Here is a 19393-nt window from a genome sequence, read left to right as displayed (position 1 = left end):
TCAAAGTTTGCCAAATTATGTACATAGTGTCCTTTAATAGCAAAAAAAAGAAAAAATTCTGTTCCAGCATCTAATCTGAAATTAAGAGTTGTATTGAGTTGTATTGCTTTAATATCCTTTAATCTGGAACAGTTCTTCAGTTTTTCTTTGCCTTTTATAAACTTCACATTTTAAAATATTTTTTAATGTTTTAGAGTATTTCTCAGTTTGGGCTTGTCTGAAGTTTTGTTTTGTTTGGATTCAGGTTACACATTTTGGTCAGGAATATTACAGTAGTGTTCTTCACATGATGTTGCTTTGTCCCATTATTGGCATTGTCAGCTTTGATCACATAGGAGCACCTTTGGAAATATGTAAATATTCTGTTTTTCACCAAATTTATCCATTAGCTTCAATGTCCAGTGAATTTGCCTGAATCATATAACTATGATGGTTACCAGATGGTGATTTTCTAATCCATCATTTCTTTTACTTCTGTGTTTTTGGTTGGCATTCTTTTGTAAGCAAGAGCTTTCCCTGCTTTTCAATTTAGTTCTTTATTCGTTGATTTGTATCTGTTTAGACTCATGGATTCTTGTTTTATTTAAATTATCCATTAGTTCCACTATTTATTTGATACTTAAATTGTCCCTGATATGAGCATTGAGAGAGCCTGTTAATTGCTTTCTGTGTGATTTTGACATATCTCCATTTTTTTTAACCTGGTGTAACATGATGTTCCAGGTTCATCTTGTACTTTCCCTTACCTAGCCCTGGAATCAGCCATTTCTATAAGAAGCTCTGGTTCCTCGTGGTGGGAAATAGTATTTAGAAACCAACATCCCAGCTCTAGATGAAATCGTTGCTACTGGGTGTTTGCACATAATGTACTTGACCACTCTGTCATTTCTCTTGTCTGCTGCATACCTGAGAGCACACCCTTACTGAATCATTTGTTTGCTTCTGAGGCTCTCACTGATGTCCCTATTCTGCCTGTCCCTTAAAAGGTAGTGTTTCTGGGGCACCTGAGATGCCTTCAGTCCTTCATGTTGCAGAGTTCACATTGTCTCCTCTGCCATTTTTAATTCAGGCTCTTGTCATTTCTTAGACTGTTGCAGCAGCCTCCTGTTTGTCCTTGCTCCTGTTCTTCCCCCCTTTATGTTATCTTTTATTACACTACAGCATTATTTTTTTAAAAACACAGATGTGACCAACAGGAATCTGTAAAAGCGTCACCGAGACTCCCATTGCGTTCAAAGCCATGCCTTTAGTGTATGAAGAACTAAATAAGTAGGGGAGGTACTTCTGTTTATCTGACCTTCTTGCCCAACCATTTCACTTACATACTCAGTGCATGAGTCATATCAGGCTGTTCATACATATTCACCTTTCGTCCTTGTGTGTGCTCTTCTCTTTGCTTAGAATATCCTTTCTTTTCTTGCTTTCTTTTTTTTAAAATCCTCCTTTATTTAGAGTTACAGTTGCAGTTCATCCCTTGTAGTGCTTTGTCCTTTTCTGTATTTTTCTATACAGTGGTAGTAAATTTAACAGATTACTAAAATTACTTGCTTAGATGCTTGTTTCCATTCATTGGACCACGAGATCTTCAGGGGCAAAGGCCATTTCTTAATCTTTGTAGTAAGAGTTACTTTCATTTTGGTATCTTTATAGTAATGGTTATAATAATGTAACCTCTTAATAATAGTAAGTGACTGTGTGTGCCCCCTACAATCTGTGCTACGTTTAGTAGCCAGAGTTATCTGTTGGAAGTACGGATTTGTTCATGTCAGTGTCCTATTTGAAACATTTAAATGGTTCCTCATTAAACTATTAAGATTAAGTCCATTTTTCTTAAGGAGGCACGCACACCGTGACATAGTCTGGTCCTCATTTATGCAGTCTCACCTCAAGCCGTTCTGGCCCACCAGTGGGCCTGTGCGCCGAATGTTCATACACACGTGTAAACACGCACGCACGCACACATTCCTGAAAACACTTGGTTTTGTTTAGATATCTCCTCCTCTTTCTAGGAAAGCAACTCCTATTCCTCCAAGACAGTATTCTGCTTTTTCTGTATACATAACATCAGTTCCAGTCATAGCAGATAACATACCATAATTGTACCTTGTGTGAAGGCAGAGACTGCTTCTGTCTTGGTCACTTGAATCTCCCCAGGACATTCTGAGGGCCTATGGCACTTCATTTGAATGAAGAAATGAGAAGGTCCATCTTTTCTTATGTTACCACACTGCTTCTTGAATCCATAGTGTGTATGTTTTATTTGATGGGTGGTCAGAAAATATTTGAAGTGAGTGTCATGTAATCTTTGCAACCCCGTGAAGTAAGCGGTGGTGTTTTTATTAGCTGTAAAATGGAAACAGGCCCATGAGGTTGTGATTTAGCTTTTAAGGGACAGATAAAAATTGACTTAGGTTTCTGATTTAAATACTATATTCTTTCCGCTCCTTTTTCTGATCCAGCAAATAGTGATTTCTGTATCCCTGCTCGGCAATTCATGCAATTATAGTGAATACGTTTAGAATTCTCCTAATCTGCATTTGATTAAAAAGCTGTAATCAGTCCAAATTCATTCTGAAATCAGAGAAACTACCATTTTAGTATTTTGTTCAAGTATCCTTTCTTTCCTTAAAGCTGCAGAGATTTTACCTCGTGATCCATAATTGAACTTCAGAGGATTGTCATATGCTCTGGGGTTTCCTGGGCTGAGGGTTCCTAGATAGGAGCAGCTTCTCAAACAGGAATGTGCGTCCATACGGGTTGGGAAAGGAATGAACTATGGTCCAGAAGTACTTTCTGGATGATTTGGACAGCAGGAAGGCTCCTACTCTTAACTGCAGTGTTGGGTTGACTAGTAGAATATGTAACTTCAGTGAAGTCACTTGGAGGGCTGTGATTTTTAAGTTATAATTAGAAAAATTATAGAGGAGGTAGTTAACTTTGAAAAGTGTAAGGAAAAATCTTAGATTTGAAATGAATTTGCCTAGAAAACAAATCTGAAATTGGAGAAACAGTTATGATGACCTTGATTATCCTTCAGTGATTACTTACCAGCAATAAACACTTATACTGTCTGTACACACAGTTACTACTGGGCTAGAGAGGCAGGGATTTGTGTCTGTTGTTCACTGCCTACTTCAGTACTTAGTGTAAGCCCAGCACATTTTAGTCATCTGCTTAATACAATTCAGCATTGCTACGGTACGTTCTTGGAATTAGAGTCAAGGGTGGGGAAAGCTAGAGAAGAAGAAGGTTGGGGGGACAAGTTTAAACTGAATGGCACTGAACTAGGAGTTCTTTTTAAGATACGGCACTTGCTAAAGAGCAGCATGGAGAAGTTGATTTGGGAGTCCCCAGGTTCCTTAGGCCTTGCCTGAGACATCACAGCCCCCGCCCCCCTTGTGGTAGTCTTTACCATGATGTAATCACAGTGCACACAAATTTTTGGTACTGTGTCTGGGGCTTCCTCTGAGTCATGTTACCTTTTTCTTTTTTCTTTAATTTTAGAACAGGCCATACAGAGAAGTATTTCACTCTTACCCCTGCCCCATGTCCTGCTTCCTGGAGGCAACCAATGCAACCAGTTTCTTGTGTAACCTTTCAGAGATAATTTGTGTGTATTATGTGTGTTTGTTTTGCAGAACTAGTTAGCTCCTTGTCTTTCTTTTTCTTTCTTTCTTCCTTTCTTCCTTCCTTCCTTCCTTCCTTCCTTCCTTCCTTCCTTCCTTCCTTCCTTCCTTCCTTCCTTCCTTTCTTTTTTAAAGTTATTCAAGTATGCCTCAATTTTAATAAGAGCCCCTATACACACGTTTATTTGCTACTGAAAACTGAAATAGCACATCAAAAAAATTTGCTACAAATCAAAACTTTGAAAACCAGAGCATCTAATGCACCCTGCCTTAATCATGCTTTAGCCAAACCACCCAATGTCTTCTTTTTCACATTCTTGCCACACGAAAGTTGCTTGCTTCTAATTCTTGATGTTGGGTTTCATCTTACTGACTTCAGGCTTCGAAAATACACAGGCAATACTCAAGACTTATTAGTGCTTCTTTAGGTCAAATAAAAAAGTGCAACTGAAGTATATTGAAGTCATTCAAATGCAAACTACATAGATTCCTTAGAAGTTACTGGTATCAAAGACAGGAAAAAATGCAAGAAAAAAGACATCACAGAATTTATATCTTAGGTTATCAAAATATTGGTATAGTCTGTCCTAGCATAGAACAGCTTTTCCTAGCTGCTGCATAATGATCCTAAAATTACTAGCAAGAAATAAAACAGTACCAGAATAAGGTACTGTTGGCTAAATGGACTCCATGTCATCATTATTCTCCATGCTAATATTATCAGAAGGATCTCCATGATATAGGCAATAATGACAGCTACATCTAAATCTTCTGAATCGTGATTCAATCTCAATTTTCCTTTCCTGTGGGTCTTTTCGAAGCAGAGACAGGGTGCGGTATCTAATAACTTGTAACATCCTTTGCATCCTTTCTTTCCGAGCAGTTGCCAGTGTCCTTACTCCGCGTCTCCTCCTGTAGACTATGCCTTGACCCAGCCCCAGTCCAAGCCCCTGTAAGTTTTTTTCTCTGTCCTGCTGTTGGGGTGAACATTCTGGTAGAAGGGAAGGGAATTTGGTACTAGGGCTGAGAGTCAAGTTACTAAGGTTCTTTGCTAGTACTTCTGAGACAGCTTGAGAGCTAGCTGAATCTTCTTCACTGGGCATCTAAGGAGACTCCGGGGTGGAGGTTCAGTTAAGATTCATTGGGGAGTCCATTGGAAGTCTAGTCACAGCCTGAAGCTCCTCCAAGATCCCCCAAAGGGTTCGAGCGGAAGGTGACGCTCAAAACTCTGAAGTTGCTACCAAGTAGCCTGGAAAGAACCATATAGCCCAGAAATAGCGAGAAAAACCCCAATTCCAACGAAACGTGGTGAAAGAAAGAGCTAACCTCTCTTTCTTCCTTCCTTCCTTCCTTCCTTCCTTCCTTCCTTCCTTCCTTCCTTCCTTCCTTCCTTCCTTCCTTTCCTTCTTTCTTTTTCTTTGCTTTTTATTTAATATATTGTAAAGACTGTTTCAGTTTATAAATAATATATTTTTCATAACTCCTTAGTATTTTATTGTATACATACTCCATAATCAATCTCCTGTTAATAATATTAATCAGTCTCCTATTTTGGACGTTTAGGTTGATTCCTTCCTTTAACTTAGCAGCAAGTAACCTTTACATGAGTCATTTCGAACACATTCACATATGTGGAAATATACATGTTGAATAAAGTACTAAAAGTTGTACTGAGTCTTCATCTGTTATTTGTGATTTTGACAGATATTGCCAAGTTGCTCTTCATAGTTGTACCAATTTGATGCCATCAGCAGTGTATATGCATAAGAGTGCCTATTTCATTACATCTTGGTCAACACTGCTTTACCTTGGTCAGACTGATAGGCTAAAATGGAATCTTGTTGTAGTTTTAATTTGAATTTCTCTTGTACGTGAAGTATGGAATATCTTTATATTTCCTATTTTAAAAACTGTGTCCATATTCTTTGCCCATTTTTCTGAGTGGCTGAAAACTGAAACTGAATCTAATTAGCTTTCGTTTTTTGGGAGCCCAGCTCTCTGAAGTTAGAAGAGTATCTCTTCGGGGCTTTAAAAAGAATAAATAAAAACATTCCGGGGCCGGCCCGGTGGCTCAGGCGGTTGGAGCTCCATGCTCCTAGCTTCGAAGGCTGCCGGTTCGATTCCCACATGGGCCAGTGGGCTCGCAACACACACATACACACACACACACACACAAAAAGGCAAAAAAAAAAAAAAGTAAAAAAATATGTAAAAAAAAAATAAACCCTTTCTTAAAAAAAAAACAACAAAAAAACATTCCGCTCCCCGTTTTCCCTCTCTCTCACTTCCTCTGCCCCTCTCATGTGTGATTTTATGAAACTTCTAGAAATGTACATTATCTTCTAACTTGTTGGTTTTTGGTTTTTTAATCAAATCTCAGGACCTCCATGACCTAAGGGAGATCCCCCTACTCCCACCATTTGTAATAAATACAGTTTGTGAGATAAAACCATAGACTCTTCTGCTTTATTACACGGACAGGATGATAGGAGTTAAACAACTCTTCCTTCTGTTAAAGGAAGCTAAATCCTGGTTCTAGAACCATTACCATTGAAAGTGTTTCACAGAATTTATGCTGAGGGAAAGGAAGCTAGGATACATAACAGTGTTTGCCCAGTATTTTTTTTAATTGGACCTTGGGGTTGTGTAGAGCCATAGATATTGGAATTATGTGTTACATGTTCATTTTTTAATTTGTTATTGACTGAGAATGGATTTTTAATCTTTATACTAGTATATGAAATTATGAATCAGGTCCATGACAGAGTTAATTGTATGTTACCCAGAGGTGTGCTTTTATTTCTCTAGATCAAGGGTTGGTAGTTGTTTTTGGTAAAAGGCCGGATAGTAAATATTAAAATACTAAAAATTAAAATGTAACTGGAGGTATTAGTCTCCTCCTCCCTTCTTTTATCCCACCTTTTTCTTTCTTCCTTCTTTCCCCTCCCTTTAAGAAGAGAACCAGGCTGCAGGTAGGATTTGCGGTGCAGTTTGCTAACCCTTGTACTGATCTATAGAATTGTGAATCAGGTTCCGTAACAGTCTGATATTACCCAAAGAAACGTGCTTTAGTATCCTTAGCTTAGATGACCAACATAACTGATATAACTATGTATTTGTCATAAGCTGTAGATGATTTGTCTATAAGCTGTATGGTTTCAGTGGGAACCAGATGAGGTTCAATTTTTCATCATTTTGTTTCTTTAAGTTCTTAGCACTCTCTAAATTTTCAGTGTTCAGTAAATTCAGATAAATATTTGGTATGTTTGTTTCTAATCCTTAAACTTCACAAGTATTTGAAAATCCTGGAAGTGTGGTGGGCTTTTTGAAATCTTTTTCAAATACATTCAGTTACCTTGGAAAAACTTCTCTCTTACGTGTAACTAAATACATGTACACACATTTCATATGTGCACACACATACATATGTTCAAATACGATATTCTCAGTATCTTAATCTTCATGGCTTCAAAATTGCTTAAAGAAACAAAAGTTGTGACCAAAAAACATTAATTGATGCACTGCACACTTTAAAAATTCTCATTTAAATCTCCCTACTCAGTTAACATTAGCATCTATCCTTGTCTAATGGATTATTTTCTTTCTCAACCAAAAAGTCTCACTGTTAAAAATTGGGCAATGCACTACAAATACAATGCAGATCTATTAAAAAAAAAGCATTGATTTCATAAAGTCAGTGAAAATAATATTGAAGAAGTTGGAAAGGAAATATATAAGGACAGTAGTGTGCTAGAAGCATTTCCAGAAAGAGTAATGAAAGGTTTCTGAGAGACTTTTGGGAAAAGAATGTTGCATCATGTTACCAATTATTTGGAAAAACTATACCAAAAAAATTGTAGTGAGTTGTTGAATTTGCTGATACAGAATCTGTGGATAATGAGGATAAATGGAATAAAAAAATATGTGGCTTTTTGTGTCCGGCTTCTTTTACTTAGCTTAATGTTTTCAGGGTTCATCCATGTTGTAGCAGGTATCCATTTTATAGCTGCACAATATTCCATTATATGGGGATACCCCATTTTGTTATCCATTCATTAGTTGCTGGACATTTGTGTTGTTTCTTCTTTTGGGCTGTTGGGAATAATGTTACTGTGAGTATTCGTGTACAAGTTTTTGTAAGAATACCTGTTTTCATTTCTCTTGGGTATTTATCTAGGAGTAGAATTTTTGGATCACTATGTTTAACTTTTTGTGGAACTACCAGACTCTTTTCCGTAGTAGCTACATCATTTTACATTCCCACCAGCAATGTTTGAGCTTTCCAGTTTCTCTCTACACCCTCAGCAACACTTATTTTTATTTTTTTATAGTAGCCATCCTGTTGAGTGTGAAGTGGTATCTTGTGTTTTTGTTTTGCACCTTTTTTATTGTGGTAAGATACACTTAACATATTCACCATCTTAACCATTTTTATGTTTTGTTTTGGTTTTGGTTTATTGGGGAATATTGGGGAACAGTGTGTTTCTCCAGGGCCCATCAGCTCCACGTCGTTGTCCTTCAATCTACTTGTGGAGGGTGCAGCTCAGCTCCAAGTCCAGTCGCCATTTTCAATCTTTAGTTGCAGGAGGTGCAGCCCACCATCCCATAGGGGTATTGAAACGGCAACCTTGTTTTTGAGAGCTCGAGCTCTAACTGACTAAGCCATCCGACCGCCCTCCAGAAGCTCAGCGGCAGCTCATTGTCTTCAATCTAGTTGTGGAGGGCGCAGCTCACTGGTCCATGTGGGAATCGAACCGGAACCCTGTGGTTCAGAGCTCACGCTTTAACCAACTGAGCCATCTGGCTGCCCCATTAACCATTTTAAAATACAGTTTAGTGGTATTAAATCCATTCACTTGGGGTCCAGCCTGGTGGCTCAGGTGGTTGGAGCGCTGTGCTAACGCCCAGGTCGTAGGTTCGATTCCCACATGGGCCAGTGAGCTGCGCCCTCTACAGCTAAGATTGTGAACAACAGCTCTCCCTGGAGTTGGGCTGCCATGGGCTGCTGTGTGCTGCTGTGTGCTGCTGCGGGCTACCGTGTGCTGCCAGAAGCGACCGGCAGACGGTGAGAGCTGCCGTGAGCTGCTGTGAGCTGCTATGAGTGGCCGACTGACGACCAGTGACCGACTGCCTCAGCCGGGGGAGCACAAGGCTCATAATACCAACATGGGCCGGGGAGCTGTGTCCTATACAACTAGACTGAGAAACAACGGCTTGAACTGGAGGGGTGGAGGAAGGCAGAAGAAGGAAAAAAAAATCCATTCACTTTATTGTGCAACCATTATCATCATTCATTTTCAAAACTTTTTATCTTGTAAACTGAAACTCTATACCTGTTATACCTATTACACAATAACTTCCCATTCTCCCCTCTCCCTAGCCCCCGACAACCACCATTATACTTTCTGTCTTTATGATTTTGACTAAGTACCTCATATAAGTGGATTCATAAAGTATTAGTAGTCTTTTGTGACTGGTTTCTTTCACTTAGCACAATGCCCTCAAAGTTCACCCATGTTGCAGCATATTGCAGAATTTCTTTTTTTAAGGCCAAATATTCTGTTATATGTATATCCCACATTTTACTTATCCACTCATCAGTCGATGGACACTTGGGGTGCTTCCACATTTGAGCTATTGTGAATAATGCTGCTGTGTACATAGCTGCACAAATATATCTTCGAGACCCTGCTTTCAATTCTTTTGAATATATACCCAGAAGTGGAATTACTGGATCATACGGTAATTCTGTTTTTAATATTTTGAGAAATCATCATACTGTTTTTCACAAAGGCTGTACCATTTTACATTGCCACCAACAGTCACAAAGGTTCCAATTTCTCCACATTCTTCTCTCATGGTTTTGATTTGCATTTCCCTAATGATACGAGGTCTGACAGTCAAGTTCGCGAACTTATCCTAGAAAAAGTGCTACCTACCTCCTTGCTGAATATCACTACGGTCACCTTCGAAGTGCTCCCCTTGGGAAGCTATGTACCGACGCCAGCGCTTAGTCCACCCTTCAAAGCAATTTTGGAACTCTTTGGAACGGCCATCAGAGCTGTCGTATTACCCTTGATGTGCTGAATGTCATCAAAATGTCTTCCTTTCAATATTTCCTTTATCTTTGGGTAAAGAAAGAAGTCATTAGGGGCCAGATCAGGTGAGTAGGGAGGGTGTTCCAATACAGTTATTTGTTTCCTGACTAAAAACTCCCTCACAGACAGTGCTGTGTGAGCTGGTGCATTGTCCTGATGCAAGAGATCCTTTGGGACCATTTTTTTTACACACTTTTCTCATACATACCTTTCTCAAGATTCTCAGTGAAGGTTTTCCTATCGATGTTTACTTGGTCTGCTATGCTTCTGAGAGTCAGCTGACAATTTTGATGCACAATTCGATGAATTTTTGCAATGTTTTTCATCAGTTCTGCTCTTTACTGGCCATCCTGACCTCTCTTCATCAGTGACGCATTCTCTCCCCTCAGAATAATGTTTAATCTATTTGCACACTGCCATTTTCTTCATGACATTATCCCTACACACTTGGACTAACATGTCCGTGATTTCATTTTCACTCTTGCCAAGATCAACAAGAAATTTTATGTTTGTTCGTTGCTCTAATTCAACTCAGACATTTCTCGTGATGGCACACAAAAACACGCAACAATAACAAACCCCACTCAAGACACCGCCACATGTTGACACAAACACAGCTCTGAGACCCTGATATACCAAGGTTATGAAACCTTATTGAGCTGTTTGTACAAGTGCTGTCAGTGTAAGCGCATGGTGGCAAGTTCGCAAACTTAGTTGTCAGACCTCGTTAAGTGATGTCTATCTTTTCATGTGTTTATTGGCCATCAGTATATCTTTGGAGAAATGTCTATTCGGATCCCTTGCCCATTTTTTATTTATATTATACTTTGTTTGTTTTTTACTTTCATTAGCATTTATTTGATGTTGGATTTACTCCCAGGACGTAAGTTCTGTTTCTTCACTTCCTTCTGGGAGATTTTTTGTTTTCTGCAGCCTCCTCTTCTGGTTTAGAAACAATTTGTTCTTTTTCAGTGAGGATCCCCTCAGTGTGGCAGGAGAAGCTCATGTGTGGGTTAACCCGCCGTGAGCTCTGTAAGTTCTGCGCTGCATCTTGGGGAACTTTGTTCACTGGCTGTGTTCAATGACCAGAGAGTCTACATCTAAACCCTTAAGTTCAGCATTACTCTTTGTATTTTTAAGCTTGTACAGTAAAAATTCTGCACTCTTTTTGGGCCACTGACTCTACATTCCAACCCCACTGTTTGGCCTGAGCACACCTCCCATCTCTACCATTGTAATGACGGAACGACACACATTGCTTTTGTAACGTGACATCCTTTAGATCATGGTGGCTTTTTGGATATACGTACCCTTGATGGCCTGGGCAGTTTCACGAATGTTTTTAAAATGAACCCGAAGATTTGAACCTCTCGATTTCCATGATTTTGTGGGGTTCTCTGGGTCAAGCAAATAGCAAACCATTTTCAGAGGCCGCTTATGGGAAGAACCCCTTGCCCATTTTTTAACCAGGTTTTCTTTTTATTGTTGGAAGAGTTATTTATATATTTGGATATCGTATATATGATTTGTAAATGCCTTTTCCCATTCTTTGAGCATCTTTTCACTTTCTCGATGTCCTTGAAGCACCAAGTTTTAAATTTTGATGAAGCCCATCTTACCTATATTTTTCTTATTTGTGTTTTTGTTGCATGTGTCGTATCTAAGAGTTCATCACAAAATTTAAGGTCATGAAGATTTACCTCTGTGTTTTCTACCGAGAGTTTGAAATTGTAGCTTTTACATTTAGGTCTTTGATTCATTTTGAATTATTTTTTGTATGTGGTGTGAGGTAAGAGTCAAACTTGACTCTGACTTGTGGATATCCAGTTGTCCCAGAATCACTTGTTGAAAGGACTATTTTTCCCCCAATTGAATAATCTTGTCACCCTTGTTGAAGATCATTTGGCCATGGATGTTTGGGTTTATTTCTGGACTCAGTTCTGTTCCACTGGTTTATATTTCTATCCTTATGCCAGTACCACACTGTTTGATTACGGTAGCTTTGTATTAAGTTTTGAAATTGAGAATTATGAATCGTGTGTGTGTGTGTGTGTGTGTGTGTGTGTGTGTGTGTGTGTGTTGGTCTATAAGTGTAAGATTATTTTGGCTGCTCTGTGTCCCTTGCAATTCCATATGAATTTTAGGATCAGTTTTTCCATTTCTGCAGGAAAAATCAGTTGGAATTTTGATAAGGATTGTATTACTATCCTAACAACATTTAAGTTTTCCAATTCATAACCATAGGTCTTTCCATTAAGTCTTGTTTAATTTCTTGCAACTAATGTTTGGTAGTGTTCAGTGTACTAGCCTTGCTCTTGGTTAAAAAATTTATTCCTATATATTTATTTTTTATTGCTCATATAATTATGTGATTATTTTCTTGATTTCAATTTTGACTTGTTCATTGCTGGTTTATAGAACAAATAGAATTTAATTTTGTATGTTGATCTTATTTCCTGCAATTTTGGTAAGGTCATTAAGTGTCTTTAATAGGGTTGTTTGGGTTTTTTTTGGTTGTGTGTGTGTGTGTGTGTGTGTGTGTGTGTGTGTGTGTGTTCTTTAGGATTTTGTACATACAAGATCATTTGTGAATAGACAGTTTTACTCCCCTCCTTACCCCCCACCCCATTTTGGACGCGTTTTATTTCTTTTTCTTGGTTCCTTGCTCTGGCTAGAACTTCCAATACAGTGTTGAATAGAAGTATCAAGAGCAGGCATCTTTGTCTTGGTATGAATTTAGGAGGAAAGCTTTCAGTCTTTCATCATTAAGTATGATATTAGTTCCACGTTCCCTTCTATTCCTGGTTTGTTGAATGTTCTTATCATTAAGGTTTGTTGGATTTTGTCAAATAACTTTTTCTGCATCCATTGAGATGCTCATTATACACATGTAGTTTTAATATATCTAAATGATACCCTGTTATCTCATTGCTTTTTTTTTTTCTTACAGGAATTTATTGGGGAATAGTGTGTACTTCCAGGACTTTTTTCCAAGCCAAGTTGCTGTCCTTTCAGTCTTAGTTGTGCAGGGCGCAGCTCAGCTCCAGGTCCAGTTGCCGTTGTTAGTTTCAGGGGGCGCAGCCCACCATCCCTTGCGGGACTCGAACCAGCGGCAACCTTGTGGTTGAGAGGACGCACTCCATCCAACTGAGCCATCCGGGAGCTCAGCAGCAGCTCAGTTCAAGGTGCCGTGTTCAATCTTAGTTGCAGGGGGCGCTGCCCATCATCCCTTGTGGGAGTCGAGGAATTGAACTGGCAACCTTGTGGTTGAGAGCCCACTGGCCCATGTGGGAATCAAACTGGCAGCCTTCGGAGTTAGGAGCATGGAGCTCTAACTGCCTGAGCCACCGGGCCTGCCCTATCTCATTGCTTTTTTAAAAATTCAGCACTATATTTCTAAGATCAGTGCATGTTGCTTTGTATTCTTTGTAGTCCTTTGCTTCTAACTGCTGCGTTTTACTCTGATATGCACCGGTAATTTTCTGTTCTGCTTTCTCTCATGAGGGGCACCCAGATTGCCTTCAGCTCTTCCACTGCAGACATTGTAATGATGGACATTTTCTACATTTCCCTACATGAGCCAATATGAGATTTTTTTTTTTTTTGGCATATAAACCTAGTTGCAGACTTGCTGAGTCATAGTCTTTTTGTTTTCTGTTTGGCGCTCTTAGCCAATTTTTTTTTTTAATTAAAGTTTATTGGGGTGACAATTGTTAGTATCTCTTAACCTTTTTAATGAGAAGTATGTTATATTTCTTTAGTTATGGAAAACTCATCTTCATTATTTCTTAAAATAGGTCCTTCTTTCCTAGGACTCCTTTACCTGAAATTGAAACTTGAACTTCTAATCTCCATTATCTCATAGCTTTGTTGTCATATTTTCTAATTTTTGTTCCCACCTACTCTCTTGCTGTTTCTTCCACCTATGAAAGTGGCATCTCGCTCACAGTCTTTTTGTTGTTGTTCTTAGTCATTTACAAAAATAGTTAGGAGAAATGATTTGGTTGGCACAAACCCAGTTTGATTTGTACTTGCTAACAAGGAAAAACTCGGTAATCTAGTTTTAAAAAGTAAATCTGGGCTGGCCCGGTCTCTCAGGCAGTTGGAGCTCCATGCTCCTAACTGCGAAGAATGCCTGTTCGATTCCCACATGGGCCAGTGGGCTCTCAATTACAAGGTTGCTGGTTCGACTCCCACAAGGGACGGTGGGCTGTGCCCACTGCAACTGGCAACGGCAACTGGACCTGGAGCTGAGCTGCGCCCTCCACAACTAAGACTGAAAGGACAACAATTTGACTTGGAAAAAAGTCCTGGAAGTACACAGTGTTCCCCAATAAAGTCGTGTTCCCCTTCCCCAATAAAAAAATTAAAAAAAAAAAAGTAAATCTGTTATTATAGAATAATCTGATCTCTATATAATAAAAGGTAAAAAATTAGTTACGCTCTCATTGTAAATTATTTTGTTCTCAGTCTTATTTAGCTCAAGAACAGTCTGAATCAGTGTTAAATTTTTATCCTTTCCAGAAAAAGTTTTCTTATAAAGTATTGTTTCATAATTTTGTTTTGATTCCATTTCTGCCATCTATTTCTAGCAGTTTGTTTGGGATGTGATAACAGTGTGCTGCAGAGCTTTGCCAAGAACTTTCCGATGAGTACTTTTTGAGACTGTTGGAAGAAAATATTTCAGTTTAGGCCCACTTGACCTAGTAGTAGCAGGTGATTTGTTCAAGTGTTTGTTTTTTTAACCAAAAATGGGTATTATAAAGAAAAAATAATTAAAACCAAACTTTTTTTCCCATAGGAGAATCCATTTACTCAGAGTCTATTTACTGTAACTTTAAATATAATCTAAGTGCTTTAGGGAATTATGATGCATATACAATAAAGACAGAAACATCAAAATTATAGCTGTGTAACATTTCTTGGGCTAAAACTTTTGTTGTTGTTTGATCTTTTTTCCAGCTTTATTGTGACATAATTGACATGAAACACTGTTTAAGTTTGAAGTGTACAGTGTGTTGATTTGATACACTTATATATTGCAAAATGATTACCACCATTGCATTAAATAACATCTGCATCATGTCGTGTAATTACCATGTCTTTGTAGGGAACACATGTAAGATCTACTCCCTTGGCACATTTTAAGTGTGTAATACAGTATTATTAACTGTAATGACTATGTTATAAATTAGATCCCCAGAACGTATTTATCTTATAATTGGAAGTTTGTGCTCTTTGACCATCATCTCCCCTTTCCCCCCACCCCTCAGTCCCTAGTAGTCACTATTGGTTTCTGTGAGTTCAGCTTGTTTAGATTCCTCTTCCAAGTGACATCATATGGTACTTGTTCATCTTTATCTTTATTTCACTTAGCATAATACTCTCAGGGTCCATCCATGTTATCACAAATGGCAAGATTTCATTCTTTTTTATGGTTGAGTAATAGTCCATCGTATATATGTACCACATTTTCTCTATCCATTCATCTATGTACACTTAAGATTGTTTCCGTGTCTTGGCTATTATGAACAATGTGGCAAAGAACATGAGTGTGTAGATCTCTCTTCAATACCCTGTTTTCATTTCCTTGGGATATTCACCCAGAAGTGGGAATGCTAGCAAGTGTTTATTAAGAAATAGAAAATATACTGTATGAATCAAGTATAAAGACTTTCCACCTTTTAAAATTTTATTTTCTTTCAAATTAGGGTATTTTTCTCTATGTACTTTCTCTCTTGGCAATCTCCTACAGTAGCACAATGTAAGTTATCATATAAGATTTTCCCAAATTGTGAATCTCTTGTCTTAGCCTGTTTCCTGAATTTCAGATCTCTATTTTCAGCTTTCTGTTCGCTCTCTTCTCCACTTACCCACCAGACTCAGGTCATAATCTTTTTCTCTTATAAGCTGGTTCTTCATCTTCTGATGTACATTTCTATTGATAGCTTTATTATTTTCCTAATAACCCATATTCAAAACATCCATCTTTTTTTTAATATAAAAAATTATTACTACCAATTATAGCAATCACTCTAAAAATGCTTTTTCCAGATAACTAAACTTTTCTGTTAGGGACAGTATTGTTGGAAGATAATTTTTTTCAAAATTATGACAGTTTTGAATGATATCTTCTGATCTTTTACATAAGGTATTATTTTATTTTTATTTTTTTAATTAGTTTTAGGTGCACAAAACAAAGTAATAGATGTTTATCATTTATATCCCTCACACTGTGTCAACCCCCCTCCCCCCATCCACTATCCCTCTGACATTGCACAGAACCATTACATTTCCACTGTCTCTATTCCTAGTGCTGTACTCTGCTTCTTGTAAGTGTGTGTGTGTGTGTGTGTGTGTGTGTGTGTGTGTGTATAAAAACTTGTAGTTGACATTCATTATTGTTCAGCTTCAGCTTCAGGTGTACAGTGCAGTGATCAGGCATCTACACCATCCCTGAGGTGGTCTCCCTGACGAGACAAGTGTCCGTCAGGTACCCTACAAAATCTTGACTACATTATTGATTACATTCCCCAAATTAACTTTCATAACCCTGTGGCCATCTTGTGCTTACTGACTGTGCTTTCTAATCACCTCACCATCCCCCTTATCCCCACCCGCCCTCCCATCTAGCAACCCTCAGTTTTTCTTCTGTGTCTCCGAAACTGTTTCTGATTAGTTCATTCACTCATTCTTTTCTTTAGATTCCACATATGAGATCATATGGTATTTGTCTTTCTCTGTCTGACTTATTTCATGTAACATAGTGTTCTCTAGGTGCATCCATGTTGTTGCAAATGGTAAGATTTCTTCTTTATGGCTGTGTAATACTCCATTGTATAAATGTACCACAGTTTCTTAATCCAGTCATCTACTGATGGGCATTTCGGTTGTTTCCATGTCTTGGCTATTGTGTATAGTGCTGCAATAAACATAGGAGTGCATGAAGATTTTTGAATTAGAGTTTTGGGTTTCTCCGGATAGATACCTAGTATTGGAATTGCTAGATCATAAGGTAGGTAGGTCCATTTTCAGATTTTTGAGATACCTCCATCCTGTTTTCTATAGTGGCTGCACCAATCTGCAATCCCACCAACAGTGCACAAGAGTTCCCTTTTCTCCACATCTGTGCCAGCACTTGTTGTTTGTTGATTTACTGATGATAGCCATTTTGACTGGGGTGAGGAGGTATCTCATTGTGGTTTTTATTTGCATTTCTCTGATGGTTAGTGAGGTTGAGCATTTTTTCATATGTCTGTTTGCCATCTGTATGTCCTTTTTAGAAAAATGTCTCTTCATGTCCTCTGCCCATTTTTTAATTGGGTTGTTTGTTTTTTTGGAGTTGAGTTGAGTGAGTTTTTTTTTATAAATTTGTGATATTAACCCCTTATTGGATATATCATTGGCAAATATCTTTTCCCATTCAGTAGGATCCCTTTTTGTTTTATTGATGGTTTTCTTTGCTGTGAAAAAACTTTTTAGTTTGATATAATCCCACATGTTTATTTTTTTCTCTTACTTCCCTTGCGCAAGGGGATACATCAGTAAAAATCTTACTCCGGGTAATGTCTGTTAAGTTTCTTCCTATATTTTCTTCTAGGAATTTTATGGTTTCAGATCTTACATTTAAGTCTTTAAGTCATGTTGAATTTATTTTTGTATATGGTGTAAAGAGGTGGTCCAGCTTCATTTTTTCGCACGTGTCTGTCCAAGTTTCCCAGCACTATTTATTTTTTATTTTTAAAGATTTTATTGGGGAAGGGGAACAGGACTTTATTGGGAGAACAGTGTGTACTTCCAGCACTTTTTTTTTTCCAAGTCAAGTTGTTGTCCTTTCAGTCTTAGTTGTGGAGGGCGCACCTCAGCTCCACGTCCAGTTGCTGTTGCTAGTTGCAGGGGACACAGCCCACCATCTCTTGCAGGACTCGAGGAATTGAACTGGCAACCTTGTGGTTGAGAGCCCACTGACCCATGTGGGAATCAAACCAGCAGCCTTCGGAGTTAGTAGCCTGGAGCTCTAACCGCCTGAGCTACCGGGCCGGCCCCCAGCACTATTTATTGAAGGTATTATTTTAAATAGCCACCATCTGCCAGTTATTTGCATAAAAGTGGAGATGCACTACGTGATCTATATTGCATACCCAGTTGTTGAATTTATTTACATATATGTATCAATATTGCTTGTATCATATGCTGGATAATTCATTTACATTAACTTTCCAAATTTTTTCCATCACTCTTTCAGGAATTGGTAGGTCTTTTTTAAGTACCTACTGTGGTGCAGTGTACACTAGACAGTTGATGAGATGTGTGACACAGAATTGAGAGTCTTGAATCTTAGACGCTCCGCAGTCTTGGTCTTTAGCATTCTTTTCTGGTAGATAAAATTATGAGACTTTGTGGATCTGAAAAATACCTTTATTCTATTTATGCTTGTTTGGCAGATCATATAATTATTTCGAAATAAATTTTCTTGTAAGATGTTCAAGATACCACTGCATCATTTTCTAGCTTAGAGTTTTGCTTCTGAAGTCTGATGCCATTTCAGTTACTTTGTTGTGGTGGGTGCTGTGAGCCTTCTCCGTCTGGTGACTCATATCTTTCAGTTTTGAAAAATTTTCTTCTATTGGTAATTCCTCACCTCAGTGCCCGCCTTCCTGGCTTTCTTGTTATACCTGTTACTAGATGTACTCTTATAGCACTTACCCTGTAATTTTATTTTTCAATCTCCCATCTTCCTTCTTGACTTTCTGTTCTGCTTTCTGAGTAACACTCAGCCCTTTTTTTCCTATTGTAGTTTCACTTACCAAGAATTTGTTCTTATTCTTGGTGTCTTTTTTTTTTTTAAGTGCATCTTATTTCATGGATAAAGTTTGTGTGTGTGCCGTGTGTGTGTCATCAGAAAAGGAACATGAAGGACAATGCATGGAATAGAATAAAATATTTAAATATACACACATTCTGGAGTCGTCCTGGGCGGAGCCTTGGGTTCCCAGGGCCTGGGACCAGCAACTCTTTCTACCAGGCAAGTTGTTAGGGAGGGGCCTGGGCGGGTGCCTTTTGTTGCCTGGAGACGCACCACGTCAGCTTCCTCTAGTCTTGAAGGGAATACATTGACCCCATTTGAGGTGACAAGGTCTTCCTCCCTGCACCCCTGCCAGCGCTCAGCCACCTGCAGTCTGCATACCTCAGGGGACCTTCTCCCCACTCACAGTAGTTGTTCCACCCCTGTCCCAACTCATTGGAAATCTGGAACCGTGCTCTCGCAGACGTGCCGATTCCATTGGATACCGTTATTCTTAGTTTCAAACGTTCTTGTCAGTTTTCCCCCTTGTTGCCATTTTCTAAAGAATTCCAAACCTATTAACCATTCTGTCCCTTGTTTCTTCTGTAGTACCTTTCTCCACTGGCCATTCTGAGATGCTTAAAATAGAGTGCCATCCATTTCTTCTCTCTGGGCATCGTTTGCTTCCATTTATTTGGTCGTTGATAATTTGCTCATCACTAACTTACTTTGTATTTGCAATAACTTCTGGCAGTATTTGGAGGGACCCCTTATGTCTCTGACAGTACCTAATGTTAGAATAAAATTGTTCTTTTAATCTTAAATAAATAAATGAACAAACAAACACACATTGTGTACTCACACGATATTCTTAGAAAGAAAAG

The 19393-nt window shown here is 38.5% G+C and overlaps 1 protein-coding gene across 5 annotated transcripts in view; it reads left to right on the top strand.

Moving 5' to 3' along the window:
* Positions 1-19393, top strand: part of SETD2 (SET domain containing 2, histone lysine methyltransferase) — a 110715-nt gene that overhangs the window by 62662 nt on the left and 28660 nt on the right. The gene's annotated exons all lie outside the window — the stretch shown is intronic.

This window comes from Rhinolophus hipposideros, assembly GCF_964194185.1.
Source record: "Rhinolophus hipposideros genome assembly, chromosome: 14".
Classification (NCBI taxonomy): domain Eukaryota; kingdom Metazoa; phylum Chordata; class Mammalia; order Chiroptera; family Rhinolophidae; genus Rhinolophus; species Rhinolophus hipposideros.
Note: the sequence above shows the minus strand (reverse complement) of the source record. Positions and strands in the feature narration are given on the sequence as shown.